This window comes from Sarcophilus harrisii, chromosome 6, assembly GCF_902635505.1.
Source record: "Sarcophilus harrisii chromosome 6, mSarHar1.11, whole genome shotgun sequence".
NCBI classification, from domain to species: domain Eukaryota; kingdom Metazoa; phylum Chordata; class Mammalia; order Dasyuromorphia; family Dasyuridae; genus Sarcophilus; species Sarcophilus harrisii.
This window is the reverse complement of record NC_045431.1, coordinates 142,201,679-142,226,648: the sequence shown is the minus strand read 5'-3', so window position 1 is coordinate 142,226,648 and position 24,970 is coordinate 142,201,679. Positions and strand designations below refer to the sequence as shown.

Sequence of the window (24,970 nt, the reverse complement as noted above, 5' to 3'; positions counted from 1 at the left end):
CATCTTAGATACTTAAATTAAACAATCCAGAAAGCTGTTCTTCTTATTAGATTGAAAGAATCAATTCACCTTTAGGTTTATTATTCTCCTTGCTTATTGGCCATTGGACTCAAATTTTTTGTGAATATAATTTTTACCAAAGAATTAAGACATTTTTATTTTCAATAATTTGTGCTGGTCATATAAAATTACTATCTGCTGCACAGTATGACTTCACTAAGATTTTTCTCAGAATATTTAGATTATTGCCCCCTCCTCAAAAAGGAGGGGTTTCCATGTTGTTCATGCCCACTGCTGGTTGTTTCAATCTGTATAGCATTCTTGCAGGAATTGCTATCAAATAGCTTCTATTCCTGAACCCATAGCGATAAGGGGAAGGGACTATGTCACTATCTTATTTTGGGAATAATGAGTTTGATCATTTGGTTTTATTTTAATTTTTACTTGTACATTTTGTTTCTGTTTTTATTTGTTTGAGGCTGAGTCTCCCTATCTCAGCTTCTCTCTGCTAGTGAAATGCCAGGGTCTCTATCTCCCCATCCTTATCATTTTCCCTTTCCCTTTTGTATCCTTATTCTTATTTTTATCCCTACCCCTACCTTTTATCTCAATTCTATCAAGCAAAGAAATTGATGAATTTAAAGGCAAGTTCAGTCATTACACAGTTATTAATGTGTACTATGTGCCTGGAATGGACTAAAGGATGGGTTATGAAGAATTTTTCATCAAAATAGTTTACCATAGATACAGAGTGATTTATCACCAAAGGAGGTATAGGATAAAAATACCCTCAAATATTATCAGAGGAAGATATCTCACTAGCAGGGAGCTCCCAGAAGACCACAGGCACATTTTCAACAGTCTTCACATAAACAATTGAAGTGACAAAGTCAGCTGACAAAATAGAGTTTGAAAAATATCTCTGTTAAGCAGCTTCTGTCAAGTCTATTGTCATTATATACCTTCTAAACACTCACATTGGATGTGTCCTGTCTTCTTTACCTTGCTGTGTAAACTTTGAAAAAATTCCCTGAGAGATGAGGACTTTCACTCAAATATGACATAAGCCAGTCCTATTTAATTTAGAGGTCCCTTGGAACAATTAAAGGCTGAAAAATGCCTCTCTGAGAACATGACACTCCTTTATGTGCTTCCCTTGTCTTAAATCCTGGGGCAGGAAGATAGATGCCCATTTGTCTTGCCTGTTCAAAGTATTAATTGTTGTCTGGTATTCTGATTGAATACTTGGAAAAATAACAAGGCTTTCTCTTTAGATGGGAGAAAGAGCAATTTTGGAATGTAGGCCCCAACACTCCCCTGTCATGTGAGAGTGTAGTGTAGCTTCAAAGAGACGCAGATATAATGATATAACCAAAGCCATCGGAAATAGAACAATACACCTTTTCTCATGCAGTGTCCTGAGTCTGGTGATATATATGTAATGGAATCTCAATATAAAGACTTTGACATCCTGATACACATTATCAATGGGGGTTGAAGAATGTCCTCGGGAAACTTAAGAAAAGAATAGACAAAAAGATAGACCACAATCTGTCTGTGCTAAGAGATAGTAGGATGAATTGTATAAACTTTCAAAATCCCCAATTCTGTGAAATACGTTGCTTGTCTCTAGGGTATCTCATTGTGAAATGCTTTCACCTGGGTATTGAAGGATTAGGGACAAGTGATTGTTATGGGAAACACCCATTAGTTAGTTCTGTTCCTAAGACTTTTCTGCTTGATGAACTTCCTTTTTTCCTCCATTTCAACCCAAATGATGATTTTTTTTTCCTGACCCCTCCTGGGAAAGTTAGGAGTAATAGCAACGTTTGAGGGAAAGTGGCGGGCAGAGGGACAGGTGTTGAGACTATTTAACTGTGTATCCCTCTAAATTGTGCATGGGGGTTTATAATCTTCATTGTGTCTCTATAATGACTATTTGATAACATACTTGAAACCAAAACTGGGTTCCACTTCTTAGTATAACCCTTACCATTGACAAGAGGCTTAATCTCCCAAGGTTAGATGGCAATGCAAACCTCACCCTACTGTTGTGAGGAAGGGGCTTTGCAACCCTTAAATTACAATAAAAGTGTGTGCGAATTCTTATTTATTTGTAAAATGGACATGATTTCATTGTTAATGGGCACCTCCAGTAAGGAAACTCCCCTCTATCCATGTGAGTTCTGCAGTTTATGATTTCAGGAGTTGCCAGAGGCTCTTGCTGGTGAATAGAACTGGCCAGAGCCCCATAGCCAGCAAGAAGCAGAGGTACAACTCAGTCCTAGTCCTTTCCAATTCTGGCCAGTTTTCAGTTCATTGACTAGGCCATATTTTCTTAATTCCATTAGCCAAAATCTCTTCTCAGCCCTGGTTGTGATTCTGATGCAAATAATTCAAGATGCACTAGGAGCAATGGATTTCCTGACAGAATTTACAAATCCTTCATCTTATTTGGTTTTCATTTTATGCAGGCTTCCTGTTTCCCTGTATTAACAAGCACATTTTAACACCAAAAATGCCCTGGATGTGTCAGGTACAGGCCACAATTTGAACTGGATTGTGATGGGACTTGCCATTGAAAATAAAGTATAGGGTTTCAACTTATTTTTCCCACAACCAAAATAAACCCATCTTTCATAAATGACTAGTGTCACTGTCTGCAATTTATATCTCAATGTAAATGTCATTTTCCTGCTTGCTGCTGAATCTTTAGGTTCCGTCCCAGAAAAGGCTCTGTTTGTTCCAGTTATTACAAGCTAGATTCTTGACAGCTCTTACATTAATGATACCAGATTGCTTGCCTTGGTAGCTTCCTTCTTGGCCTTGCTTTGCCATTTCTTCACCCCGCCTCCTCCTGAACTGTTAAACAGAAACAGGTTCTAATGAGATTTAGAGAAATCATGTTGTTCCAGGCCTGGAAGAGAATGACTTTTATTGTTTTTAGGTGACTGTCTTCTCCCTCAACTGACTTCAACAATGATTACTATATGGATTTTGTGGAGTTGGTAGGCAGCTGGAAAGTTACATTTCCCAGACTATGCATTTATATTTAAAGTAAGAGTGAAAAATATTCCACAGGAGATTGAAACAAAAACCCTTGGGAGGACTGATTTTCTATTTCCCTTTGGGGTATGAAACAACCAACTTGCATATTTTAACATTCTAATAAATTCAGTGGGATGATTTCTTACATTTCATTATTACTACTATTATTGTTCTAACCAGTCTATTATGAACTCTAGTTTTGTGCTATTCTAGCTATTTGGAAGTTGGTAGATATGCCTGAGATTCTGCAGCAATGTGTCAATGATGTGCCAAGCATATCCTGCAGAAAGCTGAAGAGACAGTGAAATTTCTGAAGTTGAGATGTGGCTGGTGCCATCTGAATGGTTTTAATCGTGCTGAAAGAATGATACTGTTTGGAAGGCTATTGTGAATGGTGGAAGATAGCATTGGGTACCTACTTATTTGGAAGGACAAAGCGAGAGAAGGGAAAAATGAGGCCAATTTGTGAATAAAAAAGATTAGGAGACTAACAATGAGAAAACATGTATTCCAGGAGAAAATAGGGATTAAAAAAGAAAAGGAAAACACAAAAAACCCTGCCCTTTCATAACCATAGAGATGATGTAAGAACAAAATGAGATAATATATGTGAAAGCACTTTGAGTTCTGAGGGGAAAAGGATGTGGATGAGTCCATCATTATTATATTATTACTATTATTAAGGATGAAAAGCTCTATTTTTGCTCTGAAGCTCAAATTGTTGTTGTGGCATCTAAAATAAGATGATGATGAAATAACTGATGATTCTATGAAGAGTAAAAGAAAAGGAAATATGACTACATAGCCTCTCTCCTGTCCTAAAGCTATCAATGAGAAGACTTTATCTGGGAAAAACTCTACTTGGAAATTGGTTTGACACTCAGTTTCTAGATATTTTGATGTGCCATGGAACCACAGTTTTTCAACCATAATACAAATGCCCTCAACTGACAGAAATCATAACCTATGTATAATGTCTCATCTCAAAGTATTAAGTAGGGCTCAGAGAGGTTAATTGATTTGTGTTGTCTGGTTACTAGAGAGTAAGAAAGAATTGAAAATCAGCTCTCTCTTGATTCCAAATCCAGAACTCTATTCACTAGGAAATATTGCTTCACTAAGTAAAGAAGTCTCCAAGTTATCATGTAAATATAACATTAGCAATAATAATTTACTAGTAACAATAATAACACTCTCAGAGAGTATCTCTTGTTAGGAGAAATCTCTTTCAAAAAAGACATATCTTGTTGAAAAGGATGAAAATTGTAGTGTTCTGGTTGATTTTCTGGAGGTCTTTGGAGCAGCCTTCTTTTCAGCTGAGTAATCACGACAATAATAGCAAGGTGTTAAAGTACAAAGTCCAAATTCTTTATTATCTCCTTGCCTGGGGCCCGGTTAGCTTTCCTGAGCCCTTCAGACTGGAACTTGGTCTCAATAGGGGGGAGCAGGAGGACAGGCCACCCACCATGAGGCTGATGAAGATGGAATGAATCTGTCTTTCAGTCCCCTGGCTGAGTTTGTCCCAGTTTATATGCTCTATTCTAATTAAATTATCATAGGTGTAAATTTTGTAGAATAGGTGTCAATCTTGTGGAACTATATTAAGTACTAAGTACATGTACTGAACTAGAGAACAGTTAATCACCATGCTAAACTAGATAACCATTATATTTATCAATTTCACTGAGTTAGCACTTTGTAAGAATCCTTGTTTCAAGTTCAGAGTTCTGGCCCATAACAGAAAATGAAGAAGAAACAAAAAATCTGTGCGTCTTACCAGATTATAATATTTTAAGGCAAAGTGATTACATGCACTGCCAATTTCACTGCTAATATTCAACAACTATTAACTAGAATCAAGAATAAATGGAGCATAAAATAATAAAAAAAAATGAATGAAAAACATATGCTGCATCCCCAGAAGTCATGATAAAACTATCAAGGGACATGTGGAGTAACATACATGAAAGAAACAGGACACCCATTAGGGACCCTAATGTCATCACCAAAAGATATTGATAGAGGTGTGAATTATCCTTTCAAAGATGTAAGCTCACAAATGTGCCCTGTGAGAATAATTCTTTGTATTCACTGTCTCTACTGAAAATGTATTATATTTATATTTATATGTGGTATATGAATGTTCAATTGTGAATTTCTTATTATTGCATTTCATTAAATGACTTTACTTTGAATTTGCTGTATCTCCTAGTTGTGAAAGGCTGAAGTTTTAAATGTATATAATGTAAATAAACACACAGCGTACCTTGAATTTATTCAATATCTTCTCAATCTAATCAAAAATGCTGTTCCAAACCTGTCCCCTACGTGTAGCATGGAGAATAGTTCTGTAATTCATGACTGTTGCTTCCTTTACTTTTTTCTAAAGGAGATTTTTATTTCCTATAAGAAGTCTGGGACCAAAAGTTTTGCTAAGTCACTCAGCTCTCCACAGAAAGAGGGAGTACCAGGTGCTTATTTGTCTACTATGTGGTACCTAAGTATCTATCTGCTCCCTTAAATATTATCAATCTATGGAATGTAGCTTTCAGGTTTAAGTTAAACTTGTGATTATTCTCATTAAGAGGGAAAGGAAGACCCCAACTTTTAAAGATAAACAAAGCTTATCTCCTGTTCCACCAAATACCAGTTCCACAAGAAGCACATATAGTAAATAGATAAAAAAAAAACATTTATACAAATCTATAGCAAAACAGAAGTCAGAGAAAGTTGAAAGAAAAATATATACTAAGAATGCTGAGTGACAAAGCTCTCCCATTGAAAATAAGGTAATTTTACTCAATCTGAAAGAATTTTAGATTTCACCTAAGGAGAAATTTCCTAAAATCTCTACTGCATCAAATTATAATAAATAGGAATATAAAAAATAAAGAGTAAGTGAATACTGTCATGTAGGAATGTTGACCAAACTAGTTATCACAAGGATTAGGTACAATAAAATTATTTATACTTGTCTAATACTTTGAAAAGTTTGGAATTTTATTGATCATCACTGAAGCACCAAGAGATATTTGCTGGACTGGATATATTAAAGGTATTGTGTTCAAACCTTTCTGATACCAGTGACATCTATTTGGAGCTCCAAGCTTATTCTAATGTAACACAGACATAGTCATTTTACTCTGTTCTTATACTTTATACAGATTGCATATATATATATATATATATATTTTAATTTTAATTTTTTATTATAATAACTTTTTATTGACAGAACCCATGCCGGGGTAATTTTTTACAACATTATCCCTTGCACTCACTTCTGTTCCGATTTTTCCCCTCTCTCCCTCCACCCTCTCCCCTAGATGGCAAGCAGCCCTATATATGTTAAATATATCGCAGCATAGCAGATATATATGTTACAAGTAGATGAAATAACATTACCATTTGGAAACCTTATCCACATAAAAGAACCTGTTCACAGTAAACCACTCAACATATCATTGTTTCTGCTACCTAGAAACATTTGATTCAGTAGAAAGGATCTCAAAGAGATTAGTAGGTGACGGCTTAGGCTTTTGGGGGTCTCCGTCTCCAAACTTATCTCTGTTTCTTGCTTGTTAACTTTGCCTTTCATCTCTTGGCCACTGGTACTAATTTTTTTCTTTTGAAATATATGTAGAAATCTCATGTGCCCATTTCAACTTCAGATATAGTAGAAAATATATTGGCCCAGCTGGCATTATTTTTGCAATGGGCTGCATCACCTTCTAAGTTCAAGTTTCCTTGGTCTCTAAAGCCACACATGTAGATTTTAATGCCAAATAAAGGACAGTTTTGGAATATGCAGGTGATAGAGAATTAAGAACTGATTCAACTGATCTTGCACTCTGTGAGATATGAGGCAAACAGATTCAACAGTAGGCTACTGCAATACTCTAGCTGAGAGGTAGTGAGTACCAGCACTATGGTGGCAGCATCACAACAGAAGAGAAGGGGACATATTGGAAAAAAATGATGCAAAGGCAAATCACTGGGAAGTGAGAGTTAGTGAAGGATTAAGGATGACATATCTAGGGGAATGGGAAGATAGTGAGATGACTGACAGAAATAGGGAAGATAGGATGCAGAATGATTTAGAATAAGTTCAGTTTTAGACAATTGCATTTCAGAGGTCTACTAGACCTCTAATCTGTGATGTTTGAAAGACAGTTGGATATATGATACAGGAAGTCAGGCAAGAACTGTGAGCACAATAGTTTTGAGAATCAGAATAAAGATGACAGGAAAAGATAATGACGAATGTTGGAGGGGATGTGGGAAAACTGGAGCACAAATACATTATTGATGGAGTTGTGAATTGATCCAATCATTCTGGAGAATAATTTTGGACTATGCCCAAATGGCTATCAAACTGTGCATATATTTGATCCATCAATATCTCTACTGAGGTTGTATCCCAAAGAGATCATTAAAAAGGGAAAAGGATTATGTTTGTAATCCTTTATATAATGGCAAGGAACTGGAAACTGCCCATCAGTTGTAGAATGGCTGAATAAGTTATGGTCTATGAATGTTATAAAATATTATTGTTCTATAAGAAACAACCAGCAGGATGATTTCAGAATAGGCTGGAGTGACTTACATGAAAAGATGCTGAGTAAAATGAGTAGAACCAAGAGAACATTGTATACAGCAACATCAAGATTCCGTGCTGATCAATTCTGATGAATGTGGCCCTTTTCAACAATGAGGTGATTCAAATTCATTCCAATAGACTTGTGATGGAGAAAGCTATCTGCACCCAAAAAGGGCACTATGGGAACTGAATATGGATCACATCATAGTAATTCCACCTTTTTTGTTGTTGTTTGCTTGGTGGTTTGTTGTTCTCTTTGGTAGCATGCATAGAATAGAGTCTTAGGATACTGCTCTTACTATGACTCAATTAGATACATACCCCAAAGAAAGGGGGAAGGGGCAGAGCCAAGATGGTCAAGAGTAGAAAGGTCTTTTTTCTGAGCTCTTCCTGGCTTCCCTAAGATCAATACCTTTTGAACTGGTTTTGGAATGACAGAAACACATAAATATTGGAAGTGTAATAAATTTCCAGAAGAAGATATTTTAAAAGAACTTCAGAAAAGTCTCATTTGGGCACAGCAGGATATGATTGAGGTCAGGTGCAGCTCATGAACCCAGGGTGGTGTGGTGTTCTTGCAATGGGGGAATCTAACAGGATGATCTTAACCAAAATATAGCAGAGTTGGCTACTCTGTCCTGGTTCAAAAGGCAGTCAATCAGCAGACTAACTGTGAGACATCCAAATCAACTACAAAAGACAAATAGTGATCCCCAGAAAAACTCAGGACTTGGCCATGCTCTCCCAGAACAGGAAGGAAATGAACAACATTGGCCCCAGGGCAGATTAAAACTACTGTCACCTGTAGGGGAAACTTCCCCTTTGCCTGAAGAATGGGCTTCAACCTTTAAAAATAAGCAAAAAAAAAAAAAAAATCAAAAATAACTCTGATAATGGACCGCTTATGAAGACAGAGAAAAACAGACCTCAAATTCTGAGGACACTAAGAGCAAAACATTTCCAGCTGAAACCCCAAAGGGTACTATGAGCTAGTCAGAAGGCTCTCTTGGAAGAATTAAAAATGGATCTTAAAAGAGAGTTAGAAAAAATGCGGAAAGAAAATGAGAAGTTTCCAGGAGAGTTTGGAAAAGGACACACAGAAATTATGTCCTTAAAAATAGATCTAGAGAAATGGAAAAAGCATATAACTCATTACAAAATAGATTTGATGAAATGGAAAAAAATAAAAACTAACTTGCTGAAAAACAATTTGTGAAATAGGCAAAAAATGCAGTGAACAAAATGATTCATTTAAAAGTTCAATTGGTGATAAATGGTCAAAGGATATGAACAGGCAATTTTTGGACGATGAAATTGAAACTATTTCTACTCATCTAAAAAGATGTTCCAAATCATTATTGATCAGAGAAATGCAAATTAAGACAACTCTGACGTACCACTACACACCTGTCAGATTGGCTAAGATGACAGGAAAAGATAACGATGAATGTTGGAGGGGATGTGGGAAAACTGGGACACTGATGCATTGTTGGTGGAGTTGTGAACGAATCCAACCATTCTGGAGAGCAATTTGGAACTAAGCTCAAGTTATAGAGCTGTGTATACCCTTTGATTCAGAAGTGTTACTACTGGGCTTATATCCCAAAGAGATATGCAAAAATGTTTGTGGCAGCCCTTTTTGTAGTGGCTAGAAATTGGAAATTGAACGGATGCCCATCTATTGGAGAATGGCTGAGTAAATTGTGGTATATGAATGTTTTGGAATATTATTGTTCTGTAAGAAATGATCAGCAGGATGATTTCAGAGAGGATTGGCCAGACTTACATAAACTGATACTAAGTGAAATGAGCAGAACCAAGAGATCATTATACACTTCAACAACAATACTATATGAGAATCAATTCTGATGGAAGTGGCTATCTTTAACAATGAGAGGATCCAAATCAGTTCCAATTGATCAGTACCAAATTAGAACCAGCTATATCCAATGAAAGAACACTGGGAATTGAGTGTGGACCATGACATAACATTTACATTCTTTCTGTTATTGTTTGCTTGCATTTTTGTTTTTCTTCCCAGGTTACTTTTACCTTCTTTCTAAATCCACTTTTTCATGTATAGCAAGATAATTGTATAAATATGTATACATATATTGTATTTAACATATACTTTAACATATTTAACATGTATGGGACTATCTGCCATCTAAGGGAGAGAGTGAAGGGAAGGAGGGAAAAAGATGGAACAGAAGTTTTTGCAAGAGTCAGTGTTGAAAGATTATACATGCATATGTATTGTATATAAAAAGCTATAATAAACAAAGTTCAATTGATCAAATGCAAAATGAGATAAAAAAGCTAACTTTAGAAAATAATTCACTAAAGATTAGAATTGAACAAATGGACATGAATGACTCAATGAGACATCAAAAATCAGTCCAACAAAATAAAAAAAAAATGAAAAAAGAACAAAATGTAAAATACCTTATTGGTATTTTTTTCCTTAAAGCAACTGACCTGGAAAATAGATCTAGGAAAGGCAATCTAATTATTATAAGACTTCCTGAAACCATGATAAAAAAAGAGCTTATCGTTCAGGAAATCATCAAGGCAAATTGCCCTGATGTCCTAGAACCAGAGTGTACAATAGCCATTAAATAATTCACCAATCACCTACTAAAAGAAGCCCCCAAATGAAAATGCCAAGGAATATCATAGCCAAATTTCAGAATTATCCAGAACAAGAAGAAAATATTGCAAACAACCAGAAAGGAACAATTCAAATATCAAAGAACAATATCAGGAATACCTAGGACCTAGCAGTTTCTACTTTAAAGGATCATAAGGCTTGTAACCTGATATTCCAAATGGCAGAGGAACTTGGATTGCAGCCAAAAATCAACTACTGAGCAAAATCAAGCATTATCTTTCAGGGGAAAAGATGGACATTCAAAGAAACAGGTAAAATTCATTGTTTCTGATGAAAAGACCAGAGCTGAACAGAAGATTTGAGCTTCAAATATTGAACTCAAGAGAAGCATAAAAAGGTAAAAAGGAAAGAAAAAAATAATTATTTCTTTTAAAAGTTAAAATGTTCATATCCCTCTATGGAAAGATGACATTTTTTAACTCTTCACAACTGTATCTTTGATGTAGATATATGTAGAGAGTATAGATATAATAGGATTTATTATGATGATGGAAAAGGGATCGCACTGAAAGAAGAGGTAAAATGAAGTCTATTACATCACATGAAGAGGCAAAAAAGGCCTATCATAATTGATGGAAAGAAAGGAGAGGGATGAACATTGTATGGCTCTTACTCTCATCAGATTTGGCTCAAAGAAAGAATATCAGGCATATTTAACTTCATAGAGACATTTGTGTCACCCTATAGGGAAGTTGGAGAGGGAAGTGGAAAGGAAAGGGGAAAGTTACTAGAAGAACATAAGTAGAAGGGGAAAGGTATATGAAAGGAGGAAGGGCTGTAAAAGGGAAGGGCTGTTTGAGGGAGAAAGTAATCAGAAGCAAATTACAGGGAAGAAGAGAAAAAGGAAAAATGAAAATAAAAGTATAATGGGGGAAACAAGATGGCTGGAAATATAGTAAGTCATTTTAACTGTGAATGTGAAGGGGATAAATCCTCCTATAAAATGGAAGCAGATAACAGACTAGATTAAAAGCTAGAATCTCACAATATGTTATTGACTAGAAACACATTTCAAGCAGAGTGATGCATAGTAAAAGTAAAAGGCTGAAGCAGAATCATAAAAACCAGAAAAGGATCTAAGTGTGCAAAAAATGTTTGTGGCAGCCCTTTTTGTAGCGGTGAGTAACAGGAAACTGATTGGTTCTCTATCATTTGGAGAATGGCTAAATAATTTATGGTATATGAATATTATAGGATATTGCTTTTCTATAAGAAATGATCACTAAGATGATTTCAGAGAAGCCTGGAGAGACTTACATGAACTGATGCCAAGTAAAATGAACAGAACCAGCAGATCATTGTATACAGCAACAGCAAGATTATATGATGACCAATTCTGACGGACAGGATTCTTTTCAAAAATAGATGATTCAAGTAAGTTCCAATGGTGTTAGGATGAAGAGAACCAGCTGCACCCAGAGGACTGTGGGGACTGAGTATGGATCACAATGTAGTATTTGTATCTTTTTATTATTGTTTGCTTGCATTCTGTTTTCTTTCTTATTTTTCCCTTTTTGATATAATTTATCTTGTACAGCATGAAAATTATGGAAATTTGTATAGAAGAATTACACTTTTAGCATATTTTGAATTACTTGCCATCTAGGGAAGGGATGGGGAGAAAAGAGGGAAGAATTTTGGAATACAAATTTTTGCAAGGATGAATGTTGATAATTGTACATGTGTTTTGAAAATAAAAAATTTTAATAAAAAAAAGAACTCCAGATCTGGAAGCAGTCTTCTCTCAGGGTGAGCCTCACTGAATCATTCTGCCTAAACCTGTCTTTGGGAGCAGGAGCCTCATTCTAGTATGTCCTCAAATGCTAGACCTTGAGGCAAAGGCAAGATCATGGTTAGTGACTGATAGAGGATTAGTTCTAGCAGCTGTGGATACATGAAGAGAGACTTCTCTCTGCCCCAGAATTAGATTCCCCAGAATCAAGAGAGATTTTCCAATCCTGTGGAGGAGGCAGAAATGGCAGGAGCTTATGGATTGTGGACCCTGAAAGTGCCTGACCCTGACTCTGCTCATGAGGAGGGTCTGGCTCAGACTGGCAGATCCTAGCCTGGGCCCTTGGAAAAGCCTAGTAGAGTCTCATTCCTGAAAGAATTGGTTTGTCAGTCACTAGAGGAGATTGCTAGAGTTGTCCTGAGGATTGTGGAAGAAAACATCATTATCTGTCCTCCCCATATTTCCTTTCTAAACATGGACTGATGGTGAAGAACCATACTCTGATCCATCCTGTACCTGCCCTGGAATTTTCTAAAAATGTGGATCTAGTAAATTGGGTGCACTTGCTTCCAGTCTCTCTTCTCTCCAATCAACGAAGTGAATGAATGGGGGAGCCTAGATGGCGTAGTGGATAGAGCACTAGCTCTGAAGTCAGCAGTACCTGAGTTGAAATCTGATCTTAGACATGTAACACACACACTTACTAGCTGTGTGACCCTGGGCAGGTCACTTACTCCTCCCAAAAGTGAATGAATTTGTGGAAAAATGCTTATTAACCTCTGTACAAAGCAGAAGGCTGTACAAATTAATATAAATATATATGACTGATATGACATATTATATATATATATATATATATGTATGTATATATATGACAGAAACAAATCATCCTCCATAGGGGCAGAATGATAAAAACAATGATGATGAAAACATAATGGGTACCTAGAAATTGAGGAATTATTGAATAAGTTAAGCTACACTAATGCAAATTATGTAACTTATGATATGACTAAAGAAGAAATTCAGAGAAACTTAAAAAAATTGTTTGAATTTGTGCAGAATAAAGTTAACACAACTAGGAAAAAAATATATGATGGTAACAACATGGTAAAGAAAAATAACTCTGAAAGCATAAGAACTCTAACCCATGAACCAGAAGTTTCCCAAATACCACTGATAAATTTTGTTGCTCAACTACTGTTTGATAGGAAGAGGACCAGAGGTGCTATTTCAAATACATTCTATGTATGTATTTGTCTTATGTGACTACGCTTATTTGTTCCAAGGGAAAGTTTTTATTTTGCGTTGGACAGCAGGATTTAGAAGACAAAAGTTGAAAACAAAGAAGAAGAAAAGAACTCCAATGAAACACCTACGTCATCACACACAAGAGAGCAGAATGAAGTTTTGAGAGTGACATAGACAAGAAGAAAAGATGTGCCATTTGTGATTTTTATTATGTCTTTTTGATATTTACAAAACAATAGAGATTTGTAATTTCATGTACAATCCTTTTTTATCCTTTTTTGTATACAAAAATGTTCATGTTTCTTGATTTTTGAAATTTAATGATTTAAAGAATATTTAAGGAGCTTAAAAAAAACTAGATAGTATGGTTGGACCATGACTACCTTTCCTGTCCTTTTTCACAAACTCTGGTTACTTTTCACAAAGGTTTCCATCATTTTCATTCTATTAATAGAAGAATTTAGGTCAGTCAAACAGAAAAAAAGATACTGACATTGGCCTTTGTCCAGAGTGTTCTATTGCTGGTCAAAAAGAGGTTATTTCTGTATTTAAAGTATTTAAAGTCATGTTTCAGAAGCCCAAACCTCTTTCTCTGACTCAGTTTTCTTGGACAGATTTTTATTTCCCAAACTGATTCATCTCTTCTGTTTTTCCTTACCTTTAATGGATATCCATGAGGAAAACATGATCTGCGTCCTTATTGCCTATAGTTTCTCTCCCATGACTTTTTATTCTTAGACAATGCTTCTTGGGTTGCTTCTGTCATTATCATTTTGGTCCAAGTGAAGCAGCAGGTAGTCATCTGTTTGAATGAATCCTTGGGAGTCTCTCCGATGTGTCCTGGATGCATGCCCAAGGATGATAGTGATTGCTATATTTTTGTTATGGGGTTGATAAATAGCTACCTCAGTACCCTTGAGCAGAGAAATCATCAACTACAACTTTTTTTTCCTTCTTCCTCTGACCCTTAGTGGATGAGCTCTCCCTACCAAGATTTAAGTTTCTCTGGCTCTAGTAAGTATGTCAGTCCTTAGAGGACAAGAGTTGCATATTTGTCAGAGCATCTTGTCTCCTTCCACTTCAGGACAGGCCACAAATCTACATAGGTTTTTTTTTTTTAAGTCTAAGTCTACATTAATCCTTTTTCTTCTTTTCTTCCTATTCTACTCTCTAACCTCTTCATAAAGGTCAAATCCTTTCCTTTTGCAACTCAGATCTCTTTTTAACCACTCCAGTTTCCTATAAAAAATTACATAGTAACATCCTGAAGCTAATTCCTAGAATATTGTAAGCTACATGCACACACACACACACACACACACAAACACACACAATCTTATTAAATATAGAGAAATATATTATATATTCCTTATACATTTTTGTTAATGATTATATGCATGTATATGTGTATAGATATGTATGCATACATATATACATAGATGTTTAGATAAATTGTTGCCACAACTCAGAGCTTCATGATCTCTCTCTTTCTCTCCCTTTCTTGCTCTTTCCATTCTCCTCTCCCTCCTTCCCTCCTTTCTTTCTTTTTTCCTCCTTTCCTATTTCTTTTCCTTTTTCCTTTTCCCTTCCTTTCTCCTTTCCTTTCCCCTTTCCTTTCCCCATTCCATTCCTCTTTTCTTTCTCCTTCCCCTTCCCCTCCTAATTCCTTTGTCTTTCCCATTCCCCTTCTATTTCCCTTCTCCTTCCCCTTCCCTTCTCTTCCATTCTTTCCTCTTTCCTTTCCTTCCTTTACTTTTATTCTTCCTTTCCTTCCTTTTCTTTCCTGTCACCCTTCCTTTCCTTTTCTTTTTCCTTTCATTTCCCTTCCCTTTTCTCCTTTCTCCCTTCCTTCCTTCTACCTCTCCCCTCTTTTTTCTTCCCCTCTCACATCCACTCTCCCCATATTATCTCTTCCTTTTAGAAGACTCACCATATTGGTATCAGGCATAGTGTGCACATTCAATGTATATTATCCCCACTACAGCTTAGAATTTTCATTGCCCATTTTCAGAAATTGCCTTTTGAGGAATTACATGAATGTGTCATCATGCCATCTACCTCCAGAGGGCTGGAACTCTGGATAAGTATACTTGAAACAAGGTGTTAACTCAGTGAATTGATGAGATAATTGTTCTCTAGTTCACACTCTAGTTCACTAGATACTTAGCATGGTGATATAATGGTTCTCTAGTTCAGACATATTCAGTGTACTGTAATGATGTAATTGTAATAGAGTATTTAAACTGGGGACAATGTCAGTATATAGAAAATAAACTCAAATGGGATTGAGACTGGCAGACTGGCAGACTGCTGGAGGAGACTGGGTCAGACTGAGATTGGGTCAGACTAGACAGACACAGACTGTGTAAGAGACAATAAAGACTTTGGACTCTATTCTTGTCCATTCTCCTGGTGTCTATCCTGCTGAGACCAAAACCCTTCCAGAAGACCTCTAGAAAGCTAGCCTGAACATTACAAGTATCCCATCTACCTTTCTTGTATTATTATGGAAAACACCTCATTTTCTCTCAAATTGTGTTGCTGCTTAAAACCCCAATTCAGTTCATTTTCTCTGTGCATCTTTGTATTATCACTCCAGTTAATTACTATACTATTTATCCTCTGGAACCTACACCTTGTATTAGTTTGCATAAACATCAATTATTTTCTTCTGGACAAATTTAAGTTTCTTAAGGGCAAAGAATATTTATTTTTCTTTTTGTTGTACCTCCTTACTCTTGCATATTAACTTTTACTTAGCAAATTTTTAATGAACATTTGTTATTTTGTCATATTGACGTGAAGCATAATCCAAACCTGCAGTCTGAACCTGGGAAATCTCAAGGTGTCTAGGTTGTGGTTTGAGGGGATATAAGGATTTTCAGATTATACAGCAAAAGGGAGGTTAAAATAATAATTACAAAGGCAGCAGGAACCAAAGAAATTATAAAGTTATACCAACAACTGGCTTTTAATTTAACTTTGATTCTGAAACTCCTCTAGCACGCAATTCATTTTCAATCATTTCATGGATGGGTTCGAGGCTTAATAAATCTGTTGTTCAGGTTAAAAGTTCCATCCAATTTTATTTCATAATTCCTAATGTCTCATCTCTCAAATTCTATTTCCATCTTCACCTGAACCACTTTAAGTAGTAGTCCTTTCCTGAAGTCATCTTCATAGTATCAAATTTTAAATAACATGGAATAAAAACTAAAGTAACCATATACAACAAGATAATAATACACAATTCTCACTAGGGATAGAGAAATTATTTTTCCATATTATTTTTACTGTATTTTTCATCTTTTGTAATATTAGCAGTACCAACTATATAAGATTTTAAAAGACATTTATTCATATAATTCTCTCTAGATACTATTAATTAAAATGGTAATGGGAGTGGAAGCTGGGTCATATTAGGTTTCTTTTTGCACTTTCAGTTTTTCCTTCCCTGCCTTTTGCCTCTACTACCTGTGTAAACAAGTGTATCATTCTCTCTTAAAGCTTGTTATTGTTGATGTTCAGTCATTTAGTCATTTTCAACTCTTTGTGACCTTCCAGCATGCTTGGCTTTTCTATTTTCTGCTATTTCCAGAAGTCCGTCCAAGTTCATATTTGTTGCTTTTATGACAGTATCTATGTCATCATCTGTCCACCCCTTCTTTTGCCTTTAATCTTTCCCAGCATTTGGAGTCTTTTTCAGTGACCCCTGTCTTCTCATTATGTGGGCAAACTATTAAACTCTTAATGCTACAATTTATTTGTGACCCTCTTTATTTATGGAACTTACATCCAGTAGACACTTTCTGGGAATGTAATGTTCAATAATACCCTCACTTTTCAATTGAGAAAACTGAGGTTCACAGAATTTAAATAGATGCCTGAAGTCACAATATCAGCCATAATTTGAAACCAAGACTTATAACTAAACTTTCCACAACACAGCATTGTCTTACTGTAACATCTACATTTTTTAATCAATCTTTTTTTATCTAAATTTTTATTTAATTTAAATCAATACAAAATATATTTAAATCAAAATACAAATTTAAATCAATACCTGAATTTTAAATACATTCTCTATTTGTTTTCTATCAGCTATGAGGATGAAAGATATGTAGACCATTAAGAGCCATTTTGCTATCTCTACATATTTAACTATTCTCCTATTGGTCTATTTCAATTCTTGTTTTCAACTTAAACTTGTAAACTCATTAGAAGGCTTTGTTTAATCATGCTTTTTGTATAGTGGCCAACACAGAATGGTGACCATGTGGGTATGAAATAAATTCAACTGGAGGCAATAAAATTATAGAAGGACATAATCATGTAGGAGGGAAAATCAGCTCTTTTGGTGAAGGGTGAAATGATGCTACCATTTCACCTGAGTATAATAATGGAATTTGGAAAGGGCAAGAGAGGTAGGTCAACAATTCCCAAATTAATAAATATATAGAATATAAATATATGTAAATTCATGTAATAGCTCACTGAAGTCACACTAACAAAATGTAATTTTCCACTTGCCTAGCTTTTCAATTTGGCCAAGTCCCTGTTTGAACTTCTCTCTTTCCTGGCTGCTTCTGATCTAATTACACCAAGGTAACTATTGAAAGATTTGGAGGAAAGTGATCCATGCCTTATGCAACTTTGCTGCCAGTGGCAACAATAGCAGTAACATCAGCAAGTTTCTGAGATGTACTGTGTCCATCACAATAAACTGATGTTCAAAATAGAGTATTAGAAAGTGTAATTCAGAAAAATGGACACAGCCATCTCTGCAGATATCTGGATACTAGGACTAGAGAAAAATTAAGAAAAATATTTAGAGGTGCTCAGAATGGTTGTGCAATTCTTTTTGAAAAAGTATAAATGTTTATAGCAGTATATTCATTGTGAATTCAAAGGTTAAATAACTTTCTCTAGCTTATATTAATTTCACTCTGAATATTATTAGAGCAACATGGTCAGATAAGGAGTCTGATTATTAGACATTATTTATTGTCTGGGTTGCCTACTTACCCCCAATGTATTTATTTTTAGAACACAGCTAGAAATATCAGAAATGCTTGAAGTGAGAATTGGATGGAGTGTATTTTTGGGGAGAATACATAAGACAATATCTATACAAACCCATTCTGTGCATGCCCTTTCTTGAGGTGTGCTAACAATCTGAATCATTAATGTATCCAGAGGAGCTGGGGCAAGCTCCATTTATAAAACCTTACCAAATTCACAAACAAGAATTCAGTCAGTTAGATTCTATTTCCTCATTATCTGTAGCTTGTAAACATCTACCCCAAAACCCTGGTGATGATTTATTTAAAAATTAGATTTTTTTTTATTAAGTCTATAGTCTCCCTAAAGAAGTAATAGAAAGTCACTATTTTAGGTAGTATAAATCAGGTATAGGGCATCTGTTCACTTCTTACTTTTCAACTTTGCTTCTTATTTTCGAGACTACACTGTCTCTGCTTTCTTATCCTCTCCTTACCTTTTGAGAGAAGGTACTTTCTTTTACAATGCATTGTATTTTAGCCACAATGCTTAATGCCTAATACATATGATTATTGCTTTTTGATTGACTGATGGGTTCCACAGTGAGGCAGTTATATGCTTCATGAGCAGAGTGCTAGATATGAGTCAAAAACAATTGAATTCAAATCCAGTCTTAAGACACTTAATGACTCTATGAACCTGGGAAAGTCATCTTTCTTCTATTTGCCTCAGTTTTTTCAACTGCAAATGGCAATAAAATAGCACTTACATAGTGTAGTTATTAGACCAAAATTAGAAAATATTTATAAAGAGTTTTGTAAAACTTCATGTTATATAAATCTTAATTATTATTATTATTTCTGTTATGGTTCTTATTAAATTACATTGACAGAAATATTAAAAAATAGAAAAAGAATACTAATTCCTATTATACTTTGCCAGGAGGTAGATATTAAAAACTATCTGACTATGAAGCAATTCAAAATAGGCACTTTAGACTTTTTACATTTCACATTGATTATTATTTTCCTCAAAATGCAATTCTTTCTAACAAATCATTTGAGTTGAATTTTTTCCCTACATATAGTATCCTCTGAAATTGGGAACTTTCCCTATTATCTATTAGTTCCACTCAGTGAACTTAGGACCTACAAAACTCTTGAGTTCACAAAATAGCCACAAAACTTGGTTATTATGTTCTTCTAGGGAATTAATGCTCATTCACCTTCTATAAGAGGATTTGAAACAAGCTTAAAAGAAGCAGCTCTAAACTCAGGCACAGGTTCATCAGGCTGGACATGTGCTTTAGCTTCCATATTCTCATCAGCAGTTTGCCACACCTGTTAGGTGGAGAAAGGCTAGTCCTTCCTACTTCTCTAAAGAATTTGCAGTTATATGATGCTATCTGTAAGGTCAGAGATAGGGTGCAGATGGATGGAGGCACTAGCTTCTTAAAGTTCCATTGAGTCACTGGTTTTTACTGCTTAGTAGCCACTCTCTTAGATTTAATGAAGTCTCGGTTGTCTCTATTTTAGCCATCAGTGGGTTGTGGGATCTAGTAATCCTCTGGAGTTTTGCTGTATAATCCCAAATACAATATTTTTCAGGGCACCCTTTGTCCAGAGCACATCTGCTTAAATTCTATGAGATGGTCCCTTTACGATCATTACATATGTGCTTACTGGAGTTATATTCCAACTAAACTGCTTGTTACATATGAAATCCTTCTTTAAAAAAAATCTTAGAAGTTTATTTTGCATTCAGAATTCTTATATACTTTTGTGGATTCTGCTTGAGATTTTAGAATTAATGTCCTGATAAATCTGAATGTCTACTATAGACAGAATTGGCTTGAATTCTGGGGAAATCATCACATTATTGTTATGATGTTCCCAGAATACTGACACATTGGGAGGATCAGTACACTTTGAAGCTCCCTTGTTGTTTATACACTAATGTAATTAAATATGTGCCAGCTACGGAAGAGAAAAGGTCAAATGATGTCTTTGTCTCACAAAATGGATGCTTTTAGATCATAAAAGCAAAAAGTGGATTCAACATTTCATTGCTTTGGATGATTTTGCAACGTTGTATAATGCACAGAGAATTGGACATTTAGTCCATCTATTTTTAGATAATTCTCATTATTAGTCTGAAGAGCTGGGATAGAATCCAGTCTGACTTGGAACAAGCCACTTAATGTTCCTCATTCTCAAATTTCTTATCCATAAATCGATAAAACACAATGTCCCAAAAGTCTTAAGTGTGGTTTTTAAACCTTTAATAAAATAAATCTGCACTAAAGTTTGAGAACACCCTGTTTTGTCTATGTTATGTAAGGATACATTTATGTTAAATTGTCTTTTATGTATAATCTTAGGGCTTCTTCATTTAAGAGTCCTCTAAAAGACACTGTTAAATGTTCAAAATCAGAATCTCTGCAAGTGTGATGCTGTCATCACATGGCCTGTAGGAAAATGGTTGTGATAATGAAGAATTTTTTAAAGGTAAAGCAAAGATGCAGAGAAATTCATAGGGTCTTTGAATCTACTCTGATGTTCTGCTGGGCACATGACATTGTTCTCTTTTCTTTTGTTTCATTTTGTTTTGTATTTCTTTTCATATTCTGTTTTTTTAATAAAATAAATTTAAAAAAATTTAAAAAGCGGGGTTCAGGTAATCACTTATTAGGACAAGATGAAATGTAAAGGGCTGAAACTCTGAAAAGATGTGCTTGAATCAGATAGAAGAGCACTTAAGACTATTCGATGTGAGATAATGGCTCTATAAGAATATATTTAGATGATATGGTAATGTCTCCTCATGATTGGCGCTTGCTGAATGTGTGGTGGTGAGGTAATCGTAGGCAAGGATTGGAGGGCTGAGGGAGAGAAGTCAGAGTCACTTGGCTACAAGACTAGGAGGAGAGAGGCTGGAGACTCCAGAGTCCAGGACCCAGGATACATCTTTGGAAAGCTGCTTTCCTTCCTCCTTCACTTCTCCCACTAAAGATCAAGGGATTTGACTGATCCTGACTCTGACTGATTCTGAGGCCCTCCAGGGAGCTAGCCCAGACATTATAATAAAAGAAGGTAGAAAAGATATCAGTTTATCTTTTGTGTCTGAGATAGTAAAAATAACGATAAAATGTTGGGAGAAATCAGGATTGGAATTTGGACATGACCAATAATATGATACAGCTGAGCAGTACTGTGAAAATAACTCCTAAGAGGTAAGAAGGGAATGAAAAGGTCACATTTGAGGAGTTTGAACCTGTAGGACAACAGCATCTACAGCAGAGGATACTGACTTCCACTCTACTGAGAGATGTGATGGGTATTTGAAAAAGCACAATTTAGACAAAGGTTTAATAGGTCTAAAAGGAGACAAATTGACAACATAAATAACAAAGATGGGAAATTCCAATAAAAGGATTAGCCATCCTATCCCACCTTCTCTCTGGAACAAGGTTTGAGAAAGAGAACACTGTACTCTTATCTAATTGTGTTCATCTAGCCATCTACAATTGAAATCTGATAATAGATTCTAGAGAATCTTTTAAGGGATAAAGAATAAGAAAGGGAGAAAAAGAAAACTTTTTTTTTTTGTTTTTTGCAAAAGGACATTTCATTATCTGTTTCCCTGAAAAAGAAGAATGAATGAAATGAAAGTAAACAGAAAACGAATTCTTCTTTGAGGTAAGGAATCTACTGAGACAACAACAGAAATATACATATTTGGTGAGCTGGAAATTCAGCAGGATAATGAGAAGGCAGGAGAACTGGGATGAGAAGACTATGGTTAGGTGAATATATAAAACCACAAAGATCAGACACACCTGACTTTCTAGAATGAAATTTTATACACACACACACACATACACATACACACATATGCATATATATATGTTATATACACATGTATATATAATTTACATATGAAATCCATATATAATTTACATATAGCCAAATATTTATATAATTATATATGCATGTGTGTATATATCTGTATCTCACACACATATACATACATACATATCACATCCATCTCCTTCTCCTGTAGCTGTTGTTATGGAGACTAGGCAAAACACTAAAGAATAATCTAACTCTCCAAATTGCAGTAGTTTTGACTTTGAAAAGCAATGCCTTCTGCAGAGAAGTCATGGAGCTACAATGAAGAGAAACTATGGGGAAAGATGAAGGTGAGAGAAAACAAGGAACCATATTTATCTCCCATGCCAGTAGAAAGGAACTGAAATTTTGTAACAATACAGAAAGGTAGAAAGCAAATGTAACTAGAAAAGCCAACTAACTGAGTTGGAATGAATACTTACTTAACCTATGTAGTTACTAAACCTACCTTCCCACTCCACTTCCCAGTTCCCTACTAACAGTGAATAGGGGAAAATCTAACGCAAGATCACATTGGTGTGTCGTGAATAGATTTCCATTTTCATTTGCTGGTCTACAAAACTACTTACTCTAACTTCCTTTCAAACTAATAGTTCTGGGTTCCCAAAGAAGCACTATGCTGCTCCAGTCAAATTTCTGAGTACTTAGAGAATACCCTATTGTGAAGTAATGCATTATCCCTACTCACTACCATAGCTCTTGAGATATCATCAGTATGAATCATTGTGGATATTGTTCAGTTGTTCAGTCACATCTGACTTTTCATAACTTCTTGAACTCAATAAATTAGCCCCTTCTTTGCTCCCTTGTGTCTTAAAGTCTGCCCAGGTTCATGTTCACTATTTCCATACTATCCATCCATCTCATCCTCTGCTGTTCCCATCTCCTCAAAATCAAGGGCTTTTCTATTGATACTTGAAAAACTATAATTTTGACTATATGTACCTTTTTTGGCAAGGTGATGTCTAGTTTTTTTTTTTTTTTTTTGGTATGTTAATCTAAGTTTGCCATAACTTTCCTTCCAAGGAGCAAGTATTTTTTAATTTCATGCTTGGAGTAGCCATCTGCAGTGATATTTGAGACTGACACTGCTTCCATTTGTACTTCTCTATTTTCCAGGACTTGATGAGACCATTTGCCAAGATCTTAGTTTTGGAGGGAGATAAGCTTCAAGCCAGCTTTTACATTTTCCTCTTTCAGTCTCTTTAAGAGGCTTCTTAATTCCTTTTCATCTCTTTCATCATAGTAGTATCATCATAGTGGTATATCTGAGATTGTTGATATTTCTCCTAGCAACCATATTTCCAGCATTAGAATCGTTCAGCCTGGCATTTTTCATGATGTACTCTATAATAAGTTAAGTAAATAATGTAACTTAAACAGTCTTATTCTTTTTTCAATTTAAAAAACCCATCAATTTTTCCATGTTCTAGTTTTAAATGTTTCTTGGACTGAATAAAGGTTCTTCAGGAAACAAGATAATCTGGATGTTACCATCTCTTTGAGGACTTGCCATACTTTGTTGTGATTCACATAGTCAAAGGCTTTAAAGAAATCAATGAAGCAAAAATAATTTTTTTAGAACTTCTTTGCTTTGTCCATGAACCTGCAAATGTTGGCGAGTTCTTCTGTCTCTTTAAAATTTTACCTTCTCTTCTTATAATTAATAGTTGACATATTGCTGAAGCCTACCTTGAAGAATCTTAAGCATGAACTTAAATGTGTGAAAAGAGTACAATTGCTCAGTAATTTGAATATTCCTTGCATTTCCCTTCCTTAGGATTGGGATATAAATTGATCTTTTCTAATAAAATGCCCATTATTATCTTTTACAAATTTATTGGCATATTGAATGAAGCAGTTTAACAGTATCATCTTATAGGATTTTAAATAGCTTAGCTGGAATTTCATCATTTCCACTGACCTTATTGTTAGCAATGCTTTCTAAAGTCTTCATTATCCAGGATTTCTGCCTTTTGATCAGTAACCAAAGCATTGTGGTTATTGGTGATGTAAAGATCTTTATTGTATAGTTCTTTTGTGTATTCTTGTCATTTCTCCTGCTTCTGTTAAATCCCTACCATTTTGGTTATTATGCCCATTTTTTTCTTTTTTTTAAATAGCTTTTTATTTACAAGTTATATGTATAGGTAATTATATAGCATTGACAATTGCCAAACCTTTTGCTCCAATTTTTCCCCTCCTTCCTCCCACCCCCTCCCCTAGATGGCAGGATGACCAGTAGATGTTAAATATATTAAAGTATAAATTAGATACATAATAAGTATACATGACCAAACCGTTATTTTGCTGTACAAAAAGAATCGGACTCTGAAATATTGTACAATTAGCCTATGAAAGAAATCCAAAATGCAGGCAGGCAAAAATATAGGGATTAGGAATTCAATATAATGGTTCTTAGTCATCCCAGAGTTCTTTCGCTGGGCGTAGCTCGTTAAGTTCATTACTGCTCCATTGGAACTGATTTGGTTCATCTCATTGCTGAGGATGGCCAGGTCCATCAGAATTGATAATCATATAGTATTGTTGTTGAAATGTATTTTGATTTCCTGGCTCTGCTCATTTCACTCAGCATCAGTTCGTGTAAGTCTCTCCAGACCTTTCTGAAATTATCCTGTTGGTCATTTCTTACCAAACAGTAATATTCCATAATATTCATATACCACAATTTATTCAGCCATTCTCCAATTGATGGGCATCCACTCAGTTTCCAGTTTCTGGCCACTACAAAGAGACCTGCC

At 35.2% G+C, this 24,970-nt stretch overlaps 1 long non-coding RNA gene across 2 annotated transcripts; it reads right to left on the bottom strand.

The window, feature by feature from the left end:
* Positions 1–2,098: 2,098 nt before the first annotated feature.
* Positions 2,099–22,822, bottom strand: LOC116419776. 2 transcript variants are annotated; one of them, XR_004230077.1, is made up of 3 exons: positions 22,778–22,822; positions 13,955–14,136; positions 2,099–2,862 (listed from the first exon to the last, which is right to left on the bottom strand). It is a non-coding gene; the product is annotated as an uncharacterized LOC116419776 (long non-coding RNA). The 2 variants fall into 2 exon arrangements; XR_004230076.1 differs by having other exon boundaries at positions 22,657–22,809.
* Between the last annotated feature and the right edge of the window lie 2,148 nt (positions 22,823–24,970).